The following is a 20,000-nucleotide window of genomic DNA, read 5'->3' on the forward strand; positions in this document are numbered from 1 at the left end:
TTTAAAGATCAGCCTCCGTAAAAGCCAGCATATTATATAAATAGTGAAGAAAAGGCAAAAGCTTACAGCACCTGGTATTCCCAGGCGGTCTCCCATAAAAGTGTAACAATCGGCCTTATCAGCCGAGTTACAAGACTAAAATGGGGTCAGATTTAACTGTGAGAGATGACTAGTGGTTAAAAGAATGAGACATAAAAGAAAATTGGTTTAAATAGATTTGGTGTATTTACAAGGTTCACATAAAAGACTTTAAAACAACACGATAAAACTAGGTAAACTCTGTTAAAAGAATACAGTTCATTTGTCCATACCCTAAAAACAGGTAAACTCTGTTAAAAGAATACAGTTCATTTGTCCATACCCTAAAAACAGTCCAAGAACCCCAGTGTGTTGATAAGTCCAATGTGAGTGTCCACCAGTGTATATACAATCCACAGAAAGTGTAATCCAAAGTTTGCAGGTGGTGAATGGAAAGGTGAGCTCTAAAATTAGCAACTCCTCAATCCAACAGTTTGGTGACTGTCCTTTGTTTGTCATGCTGCTCTCTTATACAGTTGTACTTCCTGCTTCCTGTCATGTGTCTAGTCACATGACAGGCCAACCATCCATTTATTAAAGACACATACACTTAAAATGTTAAGAGTAATGAAATGGCCTAAAAAACATGTAAAACACTTAAAACTCTATAATACATGTAAATGATTGTAATAAATAGAGCGGTAAAACACGTCTTTCTAAAAGCCAGCATATTATATAAATAGTGAAGAAAAGGCAAAAGCTTACAGCACCTGGTATTCCCAGGCGGTCTCCCATCCAAGTACTAACCAGGCCCGACGCTGCTTAGCTTCCGAGATCAGACGAGATCGGGCGCTCTCAGCGCGGTCTGGCCATAAGCGAGGGATGCTCCAAAAAGTGGGCTATTTAAAGATCAGCCTCCGTAAAAGCCAGCATATTATATAAATAGTGAAGAAAAGGCAAAAGCTTACAGCACCTGGTATTCCCAGGCGGTCTCCCATCCAAGTACTAACCAGGCCCGACGCTGCTTAGCTTCCGAGATCAGACGAGATCGGGTGCTCTCAGCGCGGTATGGCCATAAGCGAGGGCTGCTCCAAAAAGTGGGCTATTTAAAGATCAGCCTCCGTAAAAGCCAGCATATTATATAAATAGTGAAGAAAAGGCAAAAGCTTACAGCACCTGGTATTCCCAGGCGGTCTCCCATAAAAGTGTAACAATCGGCCTTATCAGCCGAGTTACAAGACTAAAATGGGGTCAGATTTAACTGTGAGAGATGACTAGTGGTTAAAAGAATGAGACATAAAAGAAAATTGGTTTAAATAGATTTGGTGTATTTACAAGGTTCACATAAAAGACTTTAAAACAACACGATAAAACTAGGTAAACTCTGTTAAAAGAATACAGTTCATTTGTCCATACCCTAAAAACAGGTAAACTCTGTTAAAAGAATACAGTTCATTTGTCCATACCCTAAAAACAGTCCAAGAACCCCAGAGTGTTGATAAGTCCAATGTGAGTGTCCACCAGTGTATATACAATCCACAGAAAGTGTAATCCAAAGTTTGCAGGTGGTGAATGGAAAGGTGAGCTCTAAAATTAGCAACTCCTCAATCCAACAGTTTGGTGACTGTCCTTTGTTTGTCATGCTGCTCTCTTATACAGTTGTACTTCCTGCTTCCTGTCATGTGTCTAGTCACATGACAGGCCAACCATCCATTTATTAAAGACACATACACTTAAAATGTTAAGAGTAATAAAATGGCCTAAAAAACATGTAAAACACTTAAAACTCTATAATACATGTAAATGATTGTAATAAATAGAGCGGTAAAACACGTCTTTCTAAAAGCCAGCATATTATATAAATAGTGAAGAAAAGGCAAAAGCTTACAGCACCTGGTATTCCCAGGCGGTCTCCCATCCAAGTACTAACCAGGCCCGACGCTGCTTAGCTTCCGAGATCAGACGAGATCGGGCGCTCTCAGCGCGGTATGGCCAAAAGCGAGGGCTGCTCCAAAAGGTGGGCTATTTAAAGATCAGCCTCCGTAAAAGCCAGCATATTATATAAATAGTGAAGAAAAGGCAAAAGCTTACAGCACCTGGTATTCCCAGGCGGTCTCCCATCCAAGTACTAACCAGGCCCGACGCTGCTTAGCTTCCGAGATCAGACGAGATCGGGCGCTCTCAGCGCGGTATGGCCATAAGCGAGGGCTGCTCCAAAAAGTGGGCTATTTAAAGATCAGCCTCCGTAAAAGCCAGCATATTATATAAATAGTGAAGAAAAGGCAAAAGCTTACAGCACCTGGTATTCCCAGGCGGTCTCCCATAAAAGTGTAACAATCGGCCTTATCAGCCGAGTTACAAGACTAAAATGGGGTCAGATTTAACTGTGAGAGATGACTAGTGGTTAAAAGAATGAGACATAAAAGAAAATTGGTTTAAATAGATTTGGTGTATTTACAAGGTTCACATAAAAGACTTTAAAACAACACGATAAAACTAGGTAAACTCTGTTAAAAGAATACAGTTCATTTGTCCATACCCTAAAAACAGGTAAACTCTGTTAAAAGAATACAGTTCATTTGTCCATACCCTAAAAACAGTCCAAGAACCCCAGAGTGTTGATAAGTCCAATGTGAGTGTCCACCAGTGTATATACAATCCACAGAAAGTGTAATCCAAAGTTTGCAGGTGGTGAATGGAAAGGTGAGCTCTAAAATTAGCAACTCCTCAATCCAACAGTTTGGTGACTGTCCTTTGTTTGTCATGCTGCTCTCTTATACAGTTGTACTTCCTGCTTCCTGTCATGTGTCTAGTCACATGACAGGCCAACCATCCATTTATTAAAGACACATACACTTAAAATGTTAAGAGTAATAAAATGGCCTAAAAAACATGTAAAACACTTAAAACTCTATAATACATGTAAATGATTGTAATAAATAGAGCGGTAAAACACGTCTTTCTAAAAGCCAGCATATTATATAAATAGTGAAGAAAAGGCAAAAGCTTACAGCACCTGGTATTCCCAGGCGGTCTCCCATCCAAGTACTAACCAGGCCCGACGCTGCTTAGCTTCCGAGATCAGACGAGATCGGGCGCTCTTTTTTTTTTTTTTTTTTTTATTAAGAAATTCCAAACATTAAAATACAAATAAGATTAAAAGTTTTCCTTTAAACAAAACATTTTCATATCACATTCTCTATATATACATTCAGGAATTTCAGAAATCTCTTTCAAATTCTGGCAGTTTCCACATCAAATCTTTTAAGACAGAACAAACGTGTGGAGTAAAAACATGATAAAAAGCATCTAAATTATTTTCACAATTAAAATGCAGATACAGTCTTCCCATGTACACTTCAGTTTTCCTTTTAAACAGTTTCCAAACATCCAACACAGTTTTTTCTTTTTTAGCCACAGTTCTTCTTTCCCATATTGCACTTTTCATCAACATTATCCACAGATTTATAAACTTTTTGTTATTACACTTCTTTTCCCACCCCAACATCACCACTCTGTTCCAGCCAATTACATTTTCATCCCATTCCACAGTCAAATCCCTAATTACACATTTACATTTGTTTAAAAAGGCCTCCAATTCTTTACAATATAAAAACATATGTAAAATCCCCTCCTCTTTCTCCTGGCAAACTTTACACATTGCGTTTTGTTCCATCCCTATTTTCTTTAAAATAATTTCAGTAAAAACCACCTTATGTCTTATAAAATACTCCAAACATTCCAATTTTGTCTCCACACATCTTCCTCTCATGTTTCTCCATATAAAATCTACTTTTAAGTCGCTGAATTTTTGCACCCAGTACTTATTTACAATCGGCTCTTTAAAAACACCATCTCTAAAAACACAATAAAACATTTTTACAGTACATTCTTTAAAATCAAACAATTTCTCCCCCAATTTCACATATATTTTCTCTGTTTGCACTTCTTCCATACTCTCAATCCTTTTAATCCAGTCTTTTGGTATTGCATTTTTTATGGTTTCATAATTGTTTGTTATTTCTTTTTCAGTATATTCTTCTTTTGCCATTTCCATTGTGTCCTCAATGTATTGTGTTGGTAAAAACCCCTCTTTGAACTCATATAAAATATCTCTCAACCTGGTTATCCCCACTCCCATCCATTTCTTAAAAAATATTTCTTTCTCTTGTTTTAAAATGTTGTTATTTAAGAACAGAGGTTGATTTAAAATGTTTTCTCTCCCGTGTGGATTGTACTCAATGTTTGCTAAAAACTTCCCCCAGGCACTTAAAATTTCTCTGTAAAACTCTGGTAAACCTTCTGTCATCCAATTTTTTGTTTTCATCCATAAAATTCCATCCCCCATGTTAAAATCACCACATTTGTTTAAAAAGTATTTCATTGTTTTCTTCCACTCACTTTTGTTATCCTCTTGCAGGTATTTTTTCACTATTTTCACCCTTAAAGCATTTTTTCTCTGTTCTACATCCATCAGTCCTAAGCCACCCCTCTCTACCGCCCCTAATATTGTATTATATGCAATTCTTGCTGGCTTTCCCTCCCATAAAAAGTCAAGAAAAGATTTCTTCAACCTCTGTTCCGTCCATAAAGGTATTTCAGATACATATAAAACATACCACAGCTTAGAAATCATTAAAACATTCAATATTAAAACCTTCCCCTTCAAATTTAAAGTTCTTAATTTCCAAAAATTTAATCTTCTCTCTATATTTGTTATTATTTCTTCCCACATGTCATCTCTTACTTTCTTCTCATTCTTCCCCATTAAAACTCCTAAAATCCTCATTTCTTCCACTTCCTTGAAATTAAAACATTCCATTAAATCCCCAGCTTTACCAAATCTCATGTATACAGTTTTGTCTTCATTTATTTTACTTCCAGACCCTCTACAGTATTCATTTACAACCTTCATAACTTCTTGCACGCTCTCTTTCCCTTTTACAATTATTGTTGTGTCATCAGCATATTGAAAAACTTTTCCCTCTGTCTTATTTTCTTCTATTTCTATCCCTATTATTCCTTCTTTCTGTCTAATAAGCAATCCTAATGGTTCCGATACAAGTGAATATAATAATGCTGAAAGTGGACAACCCTGTCTAATTGATCGAGTGATTTTAAAACATTCTGTTAAAAACCCATTGCATTTTATTCTTGTTAGAGCACCCCTATATAAAATCTCAATCCATTTAATAAAATTTTCCCCAAAACCAAAAACCCTTAAAACCTCAAATAAATACCCGTGTTCCACCCTATCGAAAGCTTTCTCAAAATCTAGACTAATTACATATCCCTCTTCATTTTTTTCTTTCATATACCATATTTCATCTCTTATACTCATCGTTATATCTGCTATGTCCCTTCCTTTTACACCGTATGCTTGATTTGTTTTAATTATGCTTGGCAATACTTCCTTTAATCTATTCGCTAAAACTTTTGCTAAAATCTTAAGATCCGTGTTCAACATTGTAATTGGTCTGTAGTTTTTTAAATCAGTTTTTTCTCCTTTCCTTTTATATATCAGTTTCATTAACCCCATGCTTGTTCTTTCATTAATACCTTCTTTTTCAAAAATTTCTTTAAAAACCTCATTTAAAACCTTTATTAAAACTCCTTTAAAACATAAATAAAATTCAGTTCCCAAACCATCTATACCTGGACTTTTCTTTTTATTCAGTTGATTTATTGCTCTTTCAATCTCTTCTTCCCTAATTTCTTGGTCACATTCTTTTTTATCCTCATCACTTACTCTTGCTTTTATCTGATTCAACAGTTTCTTTGTCTTTTCCTCTTCCACACCCCTTGAGCTAAACAGATCTTCATAAAAAGTTTGTATTTCTTTTAAGACCTTTTCATTCCCTTCCACAATTTCCCCTTTCACCCCTTTTATTTCTTTTATCATCTGGGCTTGCTCTCTCTTTTTCTCCAGGTCAAAAAAAAACTTGGTACATTTTTCTCCCTCCACCACATATTTGGCTTTGCTTCTTAGCCTCGCCCCCTCATACTTTTTTTCTTCTATTTCTTTCAGTTTTTCTTCCATTTCCCTGATCTTTTGTATGTCTTTATTTTCTCTGTTCAATTCCATTCCTAACATTTCTTGTATTTCTTTTTCTTTGTATCTCTTGCATTTCTGTATTAAATTGCAATATTTCATTGAAAATTTTTTGATTAGAAATTTTACATTCTCCCACCATATTCTCTTATCCTCTTCATACATTCCATTTTTCGTTTCTTTTGCTATAATTTCCTTAACCTTTGAAACATAATCTTCATTCTTTAAAACCTGTGTATTTAAAATCCATACTCCCGGCCCCCTTTGCATTTTACTCCCGTCCACCATAAAAAATAAAAACTTGTGATCGCTAAAACTTGTTTCTTCATACTTAATCTTCTCAATAAAATTCTCCACATTTCTCGTACATAAAATAAAGTCTATTCTGGTTTGGCATAAAAAATGTCCCACTATTTGTCTTCTTGAAAATTCTTTTTTCTTTTCATTTCTTTCTCTCCAAACATCTGTCATATTATTTTCTTGCATTAAAGCTTTTAATTCTTTTCTCCCTCTGTCAGTTTTAAAAACCATTCCTTCTGCCATGTCTTGTTTACTAAAAACTGTGTTAAAATCACCCATCATTATTATATCTCTATGTTTCTTAAGAACATTTCTTAAAACATTAAAGAACTCTTTCTTTGCCTTCTCCTCCCCCGGTGCATGTACATTTACTAAAATCAAATCTCTTTCTTCATATTTTGTTTTGACTACCATACATTTCCCCACGTTGTCCTTAAATATAATTGTGCTTACTTTAAAAATATCTTCCTTCATTAAAAATGCCACTCCTCTCCCCAGCCTTCCATCTCCATTATTATATAAAACACCTCCATCCCATCTTTTTTTAAAATCATTCATTAAATCATCCCTCCAGTTTGTTTCCTGTAGTGCAATGATGTCTTCTCTCTTGCATTTTTCTTTAACTTTTTCAAATTTTTTAAAATCTAACAGCCCTCTTGCATTAAAAGTCACACAATTTAAAACCATTAAAAAAAGTGGTAAACATTTAAAAACCATCTTCTCAGTCCTCCTCCAAACCCATCAGTACTTCATATCGGTTCAAACATTTTACTCGTCCCTTTTTCATAATTGTTTTTCTTGCAACTTCCACATTTGGTGTTACCTTTAATGTCCGTCTTCTTGTTGGTTTCTCCACTCTGTCCTTTCCCATGTCCTCCATGTTTTCCTCTTCTTCACTGTCTGTTTCTTTGTTTTGCTTCTTTTCCACTTGTCTCTCTTTATCCACCTCATCCAGAAAATCTTTAAAAGTTGAAGTTATTTCCATTGGTGTCCATGTTAAAGTTCCTTGTAGTGTTTGTTGCTTGCTATTTTCCTCCTTTTGCTCGCCTTCTCTGTCCTTCTCGTTGTTTGTTTCTTTTTCCATTTCATGTTGCTGCAAACTCTCTGTTGCATTCTCTTTTTCAATATTTCCGTCATGCTTGCTGTTTCTTTCATGCATTTGCCCATCCACCTGGATTTCTGTACCTCCCTCCTCTTCCCCAAACCAACACTCACATCTGTCTAAGATCTTTCGGCATTCCGGGCACTTAACCGCAGTACAGTCCCGTGCGAAGTGCCCCCTCTCCTCACATTTGTGGCATTTAAAATCAGGGCAATCTTTCATTAGATGTTCCGGGCTCATGCACAACCGACAGGTCTTCACCTGGTGGCTATGCATCACCCGGAAATATTGCGGCCCTTCAGCTGTTTCCAGCTTTGTGCTGTAAGGGAGGGAGACAACTTCTCTTGGGAACCTCACTCTAACAAACCTTGTACCATCCTCAATGTTAGTGCCCGGATACAGCCTTCGTTTCATTTTTGACACGGGTAGAACACCCCATCCATTCAATTTTCCTAAAATTTCTTCATCATCCAAGTAGACAGGCAAATGCATGAAAGAAACAACATAGTCTCTGTTTTGAAGTTTTTTTACCTCACATACTGTCCCTTTTATTTTCAGTCCATCCATCAAAGCGTCACACATTTCTTCTTTTTCCAGAGTCAGTTCATATTCTTTGCTTTGTCTTGGTCGCACCGCTAAAATTTTTCCTCCTCCGATCTGTTCAGCCACAGCTTTGATAACGTCCACCCCTTTTGCGTCATTTGCCTCTTCCACATTAATAATCACCGTTGCTTCTTTCAAATACCTCCGTTTTTCCAAAACTCCTTTTCTTTCCAAATTAGGTCCAGCTCGTTGTCGTTGTCCTTTTTCCAGTCCAGTGTCATTGACCATTCCAGTTTCTCCCGCCAGTCCAGTATCGTTAACCATGCTTGTCTCTCCAGCCAGTCCAAAGTCGTTTGCCATAAATCCATCCATTGTTTATCAAAAAAGAAAAAAAAATACTAACCACCTTCCAGCCAGCAAACTGCTGCTGTCAGGTGGTTATAAAACTGACAAAAAAAATAAATAAAACACTAATTAAATGATGCAAAACAAACAAACAAAAAACACAAAATGGTGGAGAGCCTTTCTCTCCCTACTGCAGCCAAACCTTGTAAACAACTCACTAGCTCCCTCTAGTGCGCCGAAGGTGGTATGGCCGTAAGCGAGGGCTGCTCCAAAAAGTGGGCCATTTAAAGATCAGCCTCCGTAAAAGCCAGCATATTATATAAATAGTGAAGAAAAGGCAGAAGCTTACAGCACCTGGTATTCCCAGGCGGTCTCCCATCCAAGTACTAAGCAGGCCCGACGCTGCTTAGCTTCCGAGATCAGACGAGATCGGGCGCTCTCAGCGCGGTATGGCCGTAAGCGAGGGCTGCTCCAAAAAGTGGGCTATTTAAAGATCAGACTCCGTAAAAGCCAGCATATTATATAAATAGTGAAGAAAAGGCAAAAGCTTACAGCACCTGGTATTCCCAGGCGGTCTCCCATCCAAGTGTAACAATCGGCCTTATCAGCCGAGTTACAAGACTAAAATGGGGTCAGATTTAACTGTGAGAGATGACTAGTGGTTAAAAGAATGAGACATAAAAGAAGATTGGTTTAAATAGATTTGGTTTATTTACAAGGTTCACATAAAAGACTTTAAAACAACACGATAAAACGAGGTAAACGCTGTTAAAAGAATACAGTTCATTTGTCCATACCCTAAAAACAGTCCAAGAATCCCAGTGTGTTGATAAGTCCAATGTGAGTGTCCACCGGTGTATATACAATCCACAGAAAGTGTAATCCAAAGTTTGCAGGTGGTGAATGGAAAGGTGAGCTCTAAAATTAGCAACTCCTCAATCCAACAGTTTGGTGACTGTCCTTTGTTTGTCATGCTGCTCTCTTATACAGTTGTACTTCCTGCTTCCTGTCATGTGTCTAGTCACATGTCAGGCCAACCATCCATTTTTTAAAGACACACACTCACTTAAAATGTTAAGAGTAATAAAATGGCCTAAAAAACATGTAAAACACTTAAAACTCTATAATACATTTAAATGATTGTAATAAATAGAGCGGTAAAACACGTCTTTCTAAAAGCCAGCATATTATATAAATAGTGAAGAAAAGGCAAAAGCTTACAGCACCTGGTATTCCCAGGCGGTCTCCCATCCAAGTACTAAGCAGGCCCGACGCTGCTTAGCTTCCGAGATCAGACGAGATCGGGCGCTCTCAGCGCGGTATGGCCGTAAGCGAGGGCTGCTCCAAAAAGTGGGCCATTTAAAGATCAGCCTCCGTAAAAGCCAGCATATTATATAAATAGTGAAGAAAAGGCAAAAGCTTACAGCACCTGGTATTCCCAGGCGGTCTCCCATCCAAGTACTAAGCAGGCCCGACGCTGCTTAGCTTCCGAGATCAGACGAGATCGGGCGCTCTCAGCGCGGTATGGCCGTAAGCGAGGGCTGCTCCAAAAAGTGGGCTATTTAAAGATCAGCCTCCGTAAAAGCCAGCATATTATATAAATAGTGAAGAAAAGGCAAAAGCTTACAGCACCTGGTATTCCCAGGCGGTCTCCCATCCAAGTACTAACCAGGCCCGACGCTGCTTAGCTTCCGAGATCAGACGAGATCGGGCGCTCTCAGCGCGGTATGGCCGTAAGCGAGGGCTGCTCCAAAAAGTGGGCTATTTAAAGATCAGACTCCGTAAAAGCCAGCATATTATATAAATAGTGAAGAAAAGGCAAAAGCTTACAGCACCTGGTATTCCCAGGCGGTCTCCCATCCAAGTACTAACCAGGCCCGACGCTGCTTAGCTTCCGAGATCAGACGAGATCGGGCGCTCTCAGCGCGGTATGGCCATAAGTGAGGGCTGCTCCAAAAAGTGGGCTATTTAAAGATCAGCCTCCGTAAAAGCCAGCATATTATATAAATAGTGAAGAAAAGGCAAAAGCTTACAGCACCTGGTATTCCCAGGCGGTCTCCCATCCAAGTACTAACCAGGCCCGACGCTGCTTAGCTTCCGAGATCAGACGAGATCGGGCGCTCTCAGCGCGGTATGGCCATAAGCGAGGGCTGCGCCAAAAAGTGGGCTATTTAAAGATCAGCCTCCGTAAAAGCCAGCATATTATATAAATAGTGAAGAAAAGGCAAAAGCTTACAGCACCTGGTATTCCCAGGCGGTCTCCCATAAAAGTGTAACAATCGGCCTTATCAGCCGAGTTACAAGACTAAAATGGGGTCAGATTTAACTGTGAGAGATGACTAGTGGTTAAAAGAATGAGACATAAAAGAAAATTGGTTTAAATAGATTTGGTGTATTTACAAGGTTCACATAAAAGACTTTAAAACAACACGATAAAACTAGGTAAACTCTGTTAAAAGAATACAGTTCATTTGTCCATACCCTAAAAACAGGTAAACTCTGTTAAAAGAATACAGTTCATTTGTCCATACCCTAAAAACAGTCCAAGAACCCCAGTGTGTTGATAAGTCCAATGTGAGTGTCCACCAGTGTATATACAATCCACAGAAAGTGTAATCCAAAGTTTGCAGGTGGTGAATGGAAAGGTGAGCTCTAAAATTAGCAACTCCTCAATCCAACAGTTTGGTGACTGTCCTTTGTTTGTCATGCTGCTCTCTTATACAGTTGTACTTCCTGCTTCCTGTCATGTGTCTAGTCACATGACAGGCCAACCATCCATTTATTAAAGACACATACACTTAAAATGTTAAGAGTAATAAAATGGCCTAAAAAACATGTAAAACACTTAAAACTCTATAATACATGTAAATGATTGTAATAAATAGAGCGGTAAAACACGTCTTTCTAAAAGCCAGCATATTATATAAATAGTGAAGAAAAGGCAAAAGCTTACAGCACCTGGTATTCCCAGGCGGTCTCCCATCCAAGTACTAACCAGGCCCGACGCTGCTTAGCTTCCGAGATCAGACGAGATCGGGCGCTCTCAGCGCGGTATGGCCATAAGCAAGGGCTGCTCCAAAAAGTGGGCTATTTAAAGATCAGCCTCCGTAAAAGCCAGCATATTATATAAATAGTGAAGAAAAGGCAAAAGCTTACAGCACCTGGTATTCCCAGGCGGTCTCCCATCCAAGTACTAACCAGGCCCTACGCTGCTTAGCTTCCGAGATCAGACGAGATTGAGCGCTCTCAGCGCGGTATGGCCATAAGCGAGGGCTGCTCCAAAAAGTGGGCTATTTAAAGATCAGCCTCCGTAAAAGCCAGCATATTATATAAATAGTGAAGAAAAGGCAAAAGCTTACAGCACCTGGTATTCCCAGGCGGTCTCCCATAAAAGTGTAACAATCGGCCTTATCAGCCGAGTTACAAGACTAAAATGGGGTCAGATTTAACTGTGAGAGATGACTAGTGGTTAAAAGAATGAGACATAAAAGAAAATTGGTTTAAATAGATTTGGTGTATTTACAAGGTTCACATAAAAGACTTTAAAACAACACGATAAAACTAGGTAAACTCTGTTAAAAGAATACAGTTCATTTGTCCATACCCTAAAAACAGGTAAACTCTGTTAAAAGAATACAGTTCATTTGTCCATACCCTAAAAACAGTCCAAGAACCCCAGTGTGTTGATAAGTCCAATGTGAGTGTCCACCAGTGTATATACAATCCACAGAAAGTGTAATCCAAAGTTTGCAGGTGGTGAATGGAAAGGTGAGCTCTAAAATTAGCAACTCCTCAATCCAACAGTTTGGTGACTGTCCTTTGTTTGTCATGCTGCTCTCTTATACAGTTGTACTTCCTGCTTCCTGTCATGTGTCTAGTCACATGACAGGCCAACCATCCATTTATTAAAGACACATACACTTAAAATGTTAAGAGTAATAAAATGGCCTAAAAAACATGTAAAACACTTAAAACTCTATAATACATGTAAATGATTGTAATAAATAGAGCGGTAAAACACGTCTTTCTAAAAGCCAGCATATTATATAAATAGTGAAGAAAAGGCAAAAGCTTACAGCACCTGGTATTCCCAGGCGCACTCTCCTCTAAGTCCCTATACTGAGCAATTATTGACCAATCATTGAGCGCCGTTGAGCAAGTTGAGCATCTCAATCAACCAATCACTGAGCTCTGTTGAGCCGGCTGCTTCCTCAACCCACCAATCAGATGGCCGGACCGGATCAAGTGCATCATGTGAGTGACAAGCGTAAACAACCGTACTATCATCAATGGACTGAGATCGGTAACAGTGAGATCGGTAACGGCAAACAAGAGGTAAGTCCAGTATATTCTCCAGCTCCAGAAATGCTTTCTAACAGTTTTTTTTTTTTCCTGCATGGATTTACGTGCAGTAATTACAAAGCTATTAACTTTAAAGTTTTAAAAGCATTAATAGCGAAAATATAATCGCCCATCTAACTAAGTTACTAACATGAATCGTAAACTGCAGTAATTCTTTATAGTCTTTGTAATGTTTTACTAAAAAGTAAATACTTTGGAAATACCCAAACACAATCAGGGCTGGACATTAGGACTAACCTACTATCCAAATACAGGTAGATTTTACCTGTGGCTAGTAACACTAACGTTACTGTCACTTGCCAGTTTGTCCTGTTGGAATTGACTACTTACTGTACATTTAAATCGTTTAGGGCTGTTTTGTCCGGCTATCTCCACTAATCTAAACTATTTTGTCTATTTTTGTAGTAACTGATAAGTCATTAACAGTCAATAACATGTTAAAACACTGAAAACACAAGGCAAGCAAAAATATAGTCTAAAATGATAAAACCATTACCTTTTGAACTTTTAGCTAATCACATGAAATATCACATTAAAAGGTAAATCAGATAACATCCATAAAGATTACTCAGTACTTGTGTAGTATTTTTTTTATTACTATTATTTTACAAAATACCTTTTTACTTCTAATTTAAGTAATAGTAATAGCAGTACTGTTACTTGTGTACATGTTTTGCATCTCCTGGTCTTCCAGTGTTTAGTCCCCTGTACAGTTTGAAAAGAAGAAACTAATCTGAATCTGTTTCTGTTTTATTACAACAGATAAAAAAGCATGGATTTGGAGGGACACAAGTGCAGTGTATGTGGCAGTAGTTTCTCTGTGAAGTCCAACCTGACTCGGCACATGCAGCTTCATGGTCCAAAGGGATATGTGTGTGAAGTGTGTGGGAAAAGCTTCTCACTGAAACAGCAGCTGAGCAGCCACCAAAAACAGCACCTGTACCCATGCATCCGTCTGTACAGGCAGGGAGAGGCCAAGCTGCAGTGTACGGATGCAGCTAAGAGTGTGGCAGTGGCCCCCAGCAAAGCAGTAGACCCCAGCTGTCTGGATTCTGAAAAGGCGGAGGCTGCTGCAAAGAAAGCTGGAGGGGAAATGTGGAAAGGCCAGCTAGTTGTCACATTCGGCAAATATGCAGGACAGTCTTTCAGGTGGCTGCTCGAAAATGATGTGGGCTGGGTCATATGGCTGCTGTCTGAATATTGCCAGAAGGGTGAGAAGAACGATCTCCTAAAGTGGCAAAAGGAGCGATTGCTGCAGTATGCCAGAGAGTTCCCGCCTGTCACCTTTCATCTTGACAAACACTTGGAGGTAACTTTGACCCGTTAACTGAGATTAAATTATATTTACTGTTTTGTTTATAAAAAAAAAATGTAGTGCATGTGTAAATAAGTTAGGCACATATTAATGCACCTTCAATAGTAAAATCATCAATGTTTACTCTGCACAAAAGCTTGTGCTTTAGACATAGGAAGTGGTAACAGTGTAAGTACTTGTGTTTATGTGGTACAATACAACTCTGTATGTGTTTTTCTATAATTTCTTTATTTTCTGCATGAACAGGAGTCAAGGAAAGACAAAGGAAAGAAGGCTGAATCTACCCTTTCTAAGTTCCAGCAGGATCCTGACTATGCCAGTGATGCTGAATTGTTGGCAGCTGCTGGTAATTAACATTTAACACGGCATAACTCTATTTTGAAATTCATATAACATTTTCTTACTGATGTATTTCAAACATCTGACTAAATACACTGCCGAAATATCACACATTTTATGGCACTGATAATGACGACAGTAGGTTTTGGATTTCACTTTAATTTTCAGCAGGGTGAGGTATATTATCAAGCTAGCTGCCCCTTTTTCAGTGTAACAGATTTAATGCCTAAATGCTTTTTTTGGCATTTAGATAACACATACAAAAATCTATTTAATTTGTATATGTGATATGTTAGATTTTTTTATTATATTACAATATTTGTTTACACTATTGCCTATATTTTTTGTAGCAGCTCTATACTAAAATGTTTGTATTAAATATAATTTGTGTTCTCTAAAATAAGATCTGATAACATGGAAAATAGAAACAAACTTTGTTTATTGTGATAATGCTTGTGTTTGTCATTATATTCACATCTTAAGCAATGTGCTCAATACATTTTGTCTGATTTTTTCTACAGAGACTGTCCTTGAAGAGTCTGAGGTAGCGGTCTCCACACAGCTGACCACCTGGGGAGAGCTCACACCGGCTGTGAGTCAGGACTCTTCCCACAGCCTCAGCACATCTCAGGGAAGACCTTCTTCCCCTGTTGACACCTCTGCCTCAGAAACTGGTAACATCTTGCTGGAGGGCTGGCAGAAATACTGGGAGCATCCACCTCCATCTACACAAGCCAATGGTATAGCTCCTCCTAACATCAAGTGGCTGAAATGTGATGAGATGTATGGTCTGTTTGAGAGGCCTTCCAGGTACAAGAATGCCAAAGGAGATATTGTGGAGAGAAGGCTTTTAAAGGAGAAGATGCAGTTCCACCCACCCCCAATTCCTACTTCTGTCAAGGGAGGACTGCCCAACATGATGGCATTTTTCACAACCCCTGCCTTCTTCTGGCGCCCAGTTGGTGTGATGCAAGCCAAGATCCGCTGCCCTAGCTCCAACTGCCCTGCACCACCAGGTGAATACCTTGAAAAGAAAGGTTTTGGTAGTTATGCCAGGCAAGTGTGTGGGATGAAGTACAATTACACCCTGTTGACAGAGAAGCTGAAGTGTTCACATTGTGAAAAGATGAGGCGGGCAGTGAGTAAGACACATAGTGACGCAGACAGTGAAGATGAGGACAGTCATCATGTTCAGCAGTACATTTGGCTGGCACACAGTCCCAAGATTCTGATGAACTTGGCCCCGGCCATCAGAAGCATGTTTCCTGCCATACTGTGTGGGAAGCGTGCTATTGACAAAGGAGTGGTTACTCTTCTGAATGACAGGGTCAACAGTGTGTCCATGAACAAAGTCCAGAGAGTGCTGCAGCAGGGACATGATGAGTGGTATGTGGAGCGCCGTGACCTGTACCAGACTCTCCTGTATGAAGCCCACACAGCTGGATCTGCATCGTCTCAGAAGAGCATCCTGTCCTTTGTCAAAGCTGCTGGTACTTACACCCCTCCTCTGCCCCGGACTCCCCTTCCTTGTGCCCGTGTGCTGAGGCGTGCACACATGATCATGGAGATGGAGAGGATGCCTGTGTACAGAGCCTCAATCCTCAGTGTGACTGGAGAAATCCTCTGCATTGATGGTACAAGAAAGGTATGTGTATTGTATCAATTCATGAAGTTATGCAGACTTAATATTTATTTAGTCACTTTAAAGTGACTTGAGCCAGCTTATTGTTTTGAATAAGGGACTTTGGCCTCACTGTTCAGTGTTCAAATGTGATGGATACAAAATGTACATGCATTGTAATTCATATAAATTATATTGGACAGACAGGTTATTGTTAGATCTTATCAAATGAATGTTCTGCTTTGTGTTTTCCAGGTCCTTAAGAAGATATATGGTGATGGTCAGGGCACCATGCAGTATGTCACCAGTGTGCTGAACGAGTGGGGCCAGTTCTTGACCACAGTGGTGGTGGCAGCTGAGTCTGAGGGGTGTTACAGCCGTATGGCCAAAGGTCTGATGGGCCGCTTTGAACGAGCTAGGGCTCCTGCACCAACTGTCATATATGCAGATAACAACTGTTGTCGGTAGGTAATAACACATCCATATACCCTGATAAAATTTGTCATTCATTTAATGTTAAAAAAACAAAGAACACATGCTGAATTTATATTGTTTCAGTGACAGTGGTTCGTCCTTCCTGGAGAACCTGTTCGGGGACTGGGTGCAGAAGGGCACTGTGGTCAGACTGGACATTCGACACTGGCTGCACCGCTGGGATGCTGTTGTCATCAAACAGAGCCATGCCAAGTATGGGGTGTTCATGAGTGCCCTTGCAGGTGCAGTGCTGGCCTACTACAAGGACGATATGATGCTCCTAATCCAGGCAGTCAGGAAGGGCAACCAGGAGTTGTACGCCAGTCTTTCAGACGAGGACATGATAACCTTCCTCAAACCTCACCAGATCAGGTCCTATGTCAGACGGATCACCCGTGGGGTTGAGGTTAAGTGTACTATTAATCCATGTATAATCTTTATGTATAAGAAGCTCAAAACATACTTCACTAAAATTAACTAAGTTGTCACACTACTATATTTCATTTTGGAAATACTTCCAATTATTGAAATAATTTCACATTTTAAGCGATATAACTATATAAAATAAATGTGAATGATTGTTACAGGAGACAGCTTCAGCAATTGAGTCCATCATTACGGAGTTCAAGGGACCTGCAGGCCTTGACATTGATGGAATCCACCTGTTCAAATCAGCACAGGCAGTGGATTCTCACTGGGCAACTGCAAGCAAGCATCTTAGTTGTATGCAGGTGGGTAAACATTTTTGAACTAATCATTGTAAAATCATACAAACTCAAACTCACAGACACCATAATAAATAAGCAACGCATGTTTTATAGGACCCCCCTGGCATACAGCTGTATGTTTCAGTGAAGGTGGTGGTGCTGAATGGTGTCCGCCTGAACAAGTACAGGTGTCGGCGAGGCAGTAACTCCTTGGAGGGCTTGCACTCACACCTGTACAATGCCATTCCCTCACAGAGATGTGGAGTTATGCCATTCCAAGTAAGTATAAACAGCTTTAATATTTTAAAAAAATATTGATTACACAACATTGTTCATAAGCATATTTTACCTGTATCCTCCCTGCTTTTGTGCTACCCTCTCTTCCTGTGTGTATGTGAGCTCTATGCTGTTCACATAGCATCAACCGGGTGTATGAGATGCGCACACACACAAAATAGCCTATTGCGGACAAAAGACAAATTGTATGTCATGCTGCTGGGCGATGCCCACTTTGTAATCAAAATTAGTTTCTGATGTACAATAATGCATGAATGGTCATGTCTTTCAGGTGTATCTGATTGCATTTGCTGTGCAGTGGAACAGCCGCATGGAATCACTCCGGGTTGCTGGTGGTCATGGCAGGCAGACGTGGTGTATGGACCCACGGCAGATTCAGCGCCTGAATCAGCAGGCTGTTGTGCTCTTCGGTAAAGAGCATGTCCTCGAGCCCAACTTTGCCTCTCCAATGCCCTACCCTGCTGTATACAAGGACCCAGACGAGGAGGAGCTCCTTGGAGTAGAGTATGCCATGTGCCAGTCAACCAGCTTCACTGCAAGGGATTACTATGCCCAGCAAGGTACACAATCCTGCATTATAACAATATACATACATACTGAGCAGTCAAATACCTATAAATATCATGCATATTCTATCCATGACAAGTATGCATGATATAGTTCATTTTTATTTTACATAATATGAAACAAATGAACTGCAGCATCGCCATGTTGTATTAATTAGTCTACTGTTAGTTGTTGTAACTGCCTAGACACACTGGTGATTAGTACATTACATATTTGCAGTTGAGGAAGAGCAGGCCCGTGAAGAAGAGGAGACGGCTGAACAAGGCGAGGACAAGCTGTCAGATGAGGGCGTAGACATGGGTGCAGAGTCAGAGGAGGATCCTATGGACACTGTCAGTGACAAACATGTCATCCTCACTCAATCAGAACAGGTGGAGGAGGAGGACAGTCCTGCTCTGCAGGATGTGCTGATGACCCAGAGCCATCTGCATCTTCCTGGGCTGGAGGAAGTGGAAGCCTTGGCCCTTCTCATTTTAGAACTGGCAGACAACAGTGACCGTCACCTAGTGCCAGCTGACCTAAGGCTGAAGATTGGCAATGCAGTTGGTGCTCTGCATGAGCATGACAGGTCTGCAGCCAACTTTGTAAAAAGGTATGAGTCAAGGTGGGGTTACACCCTGTTTGGCAGATGCTTGGGAGCTGACACACCTGAGACCAGAGCAGCACAGAAGACAAAGTTTTCCTGGATGAAGTACCCTCAGTCAGCCCAGGTGACTGAGGATAGTCGTCTGTTGTACCTCATTATTAAGATGCTGAAAAACCGGCCACCAGCCAGTCGTCTCACCTCCCCCACTAAAATCACCAATGCAATCAAGGGCCAGTATAAAAGGATTGTAGACCGAGTCAGAGACGATCCCATCCTCAAAGGTCTCTCCATTCCTCTGCCCAATCTGAATGCCAAGTCCATCTCTACATTCATGGCACGGGAAGAGAAGAAGGCTAACTACAGGGCAACAGTAATGCCAAAGGTGAAACCCCACCAAAGAGTGCTGTCAGAAGAACCAATGCCAGCAGCTCCGACTCTGCCAGAATCCCTTCCAGCTCCAGATCGACCTCAGGTTCAGTACCAGAGCCTACGTCATACAGCTGGGAAAAGGCATGGTCAGAAGCGGAAGTAAGTTGTTCAGTTCTTCATGTCACAAGTATGTGACTTTACTACTTTATTCAAATATGTGAACATATCTGAATTTATCAGCTGAGTGGTTTAAACTTAAACACAACAAACCACGTGAATTGATAGTCATACACATTATTTCTCATTAATTATACTCATCATCATATGTATGATTTATTTTTGCAGGGTTGATGTGGAAATGCTTGGGAACCGGCCCATTCAACCTAAACCCCCTGTGGCCACGTACATCCCACCCAGAGCGTCAGCAGCACCTGTCCTGGTAGTGGTTCCTGCACAGCCACAGGGACCATCTATGATGCTCTGTGGGGCATCCAGCAGTCAAGGGTTCATACCTTTCACACCACCTCCTGCGCTGACATCCAGACCAATCAAGCCTCATAAATCCATGAAGCCTTGTGGGGCCTGCCAAGTACCCCAGTGTGGTGGGCAGCGCAAGAGGTACACGCCCTCCAAAGACAAGGCTGCTGAAAGTAGCCAAAAAATATTTACCTATTGCCCAGCAACTAGGAAGTCCACCACTTCAGGTTTTGAAGGTGTTGTGTTCAACAGTTTTGAACACTTCAAAAGTGTAGTAGATGAGGAACTAAAAAAGAAAAAAAATAACAACTAGAGAGCCAACTCCATCTGCAACTACATCCCCCAAATCACATTCCCCAAGTCATATTTGCTACAATATCTGCCTGTTATACCAATTCATTATACACCACCTATAAAACACATACCTATTTTCTCATAGAAAAAAAGATGTGTTTTTAGTGAATGTAAATATCTGCTTAACATTGCATACTATTGCACTGCATTACCTCATCCCCTTGTATATAGT

At 40.1% G+C, this 20,000-nt stretch overlaps 12 non-coding genes across 12 annotated transcripts; all 12 read right to left on the reverse strand.

Moving 5' to 3' along the window:
• Positions 1-776: 776 nt before the first annotated feature.
• Positions 777-895, reverse strand: LOC141303080 (5S ribosomal RNA). Its single transcript, XR_012343064.1, has one exon. It is a non-coding gene; the product is annotated as a 5S ribosomal RNA (ribosomal RNA).
• Positions 896-979: 84 nt separating this feature from the next.
• Positions 980-1,098, reverse strand: LOC141302405 (5S ribosomal RNA). Its single transcript, XR_012342393.1, has one exon. It is a non-coding gene; the product is annotated as a 5S ribosomal RNA (ribosomal RNA).
• Positions 1,099-1,899: 801 nt separating this feature from the next.
• LOC141303069 (5S ribosomal RNA) lies at positions 1,900-2,018 on the reverse strand. The gene has a single exon (XR_012343053.1). It is a non-coding gene; the product is annotated as a 5S ribosomal RNA (ribosomal RNA).
• Positions 2,019-2,102: 84 nt separating this feature from the next.
• On the reverse strand, positions 2,103-2,221 carry LOC141302842 (5S ribosomal RNA). Its single transcript, XR_012342827.1, has one exon. It is a non-coding gene; the product is annotated as a 5S ribosomal RNA (ribosomal RNA).
• A 6,481-nt stretch (positions 2,222-8,702) lies between these two features.
• On the reverse strand, positions 8,703-8,821 carry LOC141304094 (5S ribosomal RNA). The gene has a single exon (XR_012344059.1). It is a non-coding gene; the product is annotated as a 5S ribosomal RNA (ribosomal RNA).
• Positions 8,822-9,574: 753 nt separating this feature from the next.
• Positions 9,575-9,693, reverse strand: LOC141304095 (5S ribosomal RNA). The gene has a single exon (XR_012344061.1). It is a non-coding gene; the product is annotated as a 5S ribosomal RNA (ribosomal RNA).
• An 84-nt stretch (positions 9,694-9,777) lies between these two features.
• Positions 9,778-9,896, reverse strand: LOC141304096 (5S ribosomal RNA). The gene has a single exon (XR_012344062.1). It is a non-coding gene; the product is annotated as a 5S ribosomal RNA (ribosomal RNA).
• Positions 9,897-9,980: 84 nt separating this feature from the next.
• Positions 9,981-10,099, reverse strand: LOC141302835 (5S ribosomal RNA). Its single transcript, XR_012342821.1, has one exon. It is a non-coding gene; the product is annotated as a 5S ribosomal RNA (ribosomal RNA).
• Positions 10,100-10,183: 84 nt separating this feature from the next.
• On the reverse strand, positions 10,184-10,302 carry LOC141303037 (5S ribosomal RNA). Its single transcript, XR_012343021.1, has one exon. It is a non-coding gene; the product is annotated as a 5S ribosomal RNA (ribosomal RNA).
• Positions 10,303-10,386: 84 nt separating this feature from the next.
• On the reverse strand, positions 10,387-10,505 carry LOC141302854 (5S ribosomal RNA). The gene has a single exon (XR_012342840.1). It is a non-coding gene; the product is annotated as a 5S ribosomal RNA (ribosomal RNA).
• An 801-nt stretch (positions 10,506-11,306) lies between these two features.
• Positions 11,307-11,425, reverse strand: LOC141302866 (5S ribosomal RNA). The gene has a single exon (XR_012342852.1). It is a non-coding gene; the product is annotated as a 5S ribosomal RNA (ribosomal RNA).
• An 84-nt stretch (positions 11,426-11,509) lies between these two features.
• On the reverse strand, positions 11,510-11,628 carry LOC141303493 (5S ribosomal RNA). Its single transcript, XR_012343473.1, has one exon. It is a non-coding gene; the product is annotated as a 5S ribosomal RNA (ribosomal RNA).
• Positions 11,629-20,000: the final 8,372 nt, after the last annotated feature.

Source organism: Garra rufa, unplaced genomic scaffold, assembly GCF_049309525.1.
Source record: "Garra rufa unplaced genomic scaffold, GarRuf1.0 hap1_unplaced_001, whole genome shotgun sequence".
In the NCBI taxonomy this organism is placed as follows: domain Eukaryota; kingdom Metazoa; phylum Chordata; class Actinopteri; order Cypriniformes; family Cyprinidae; genus Garra; species Garra rufa.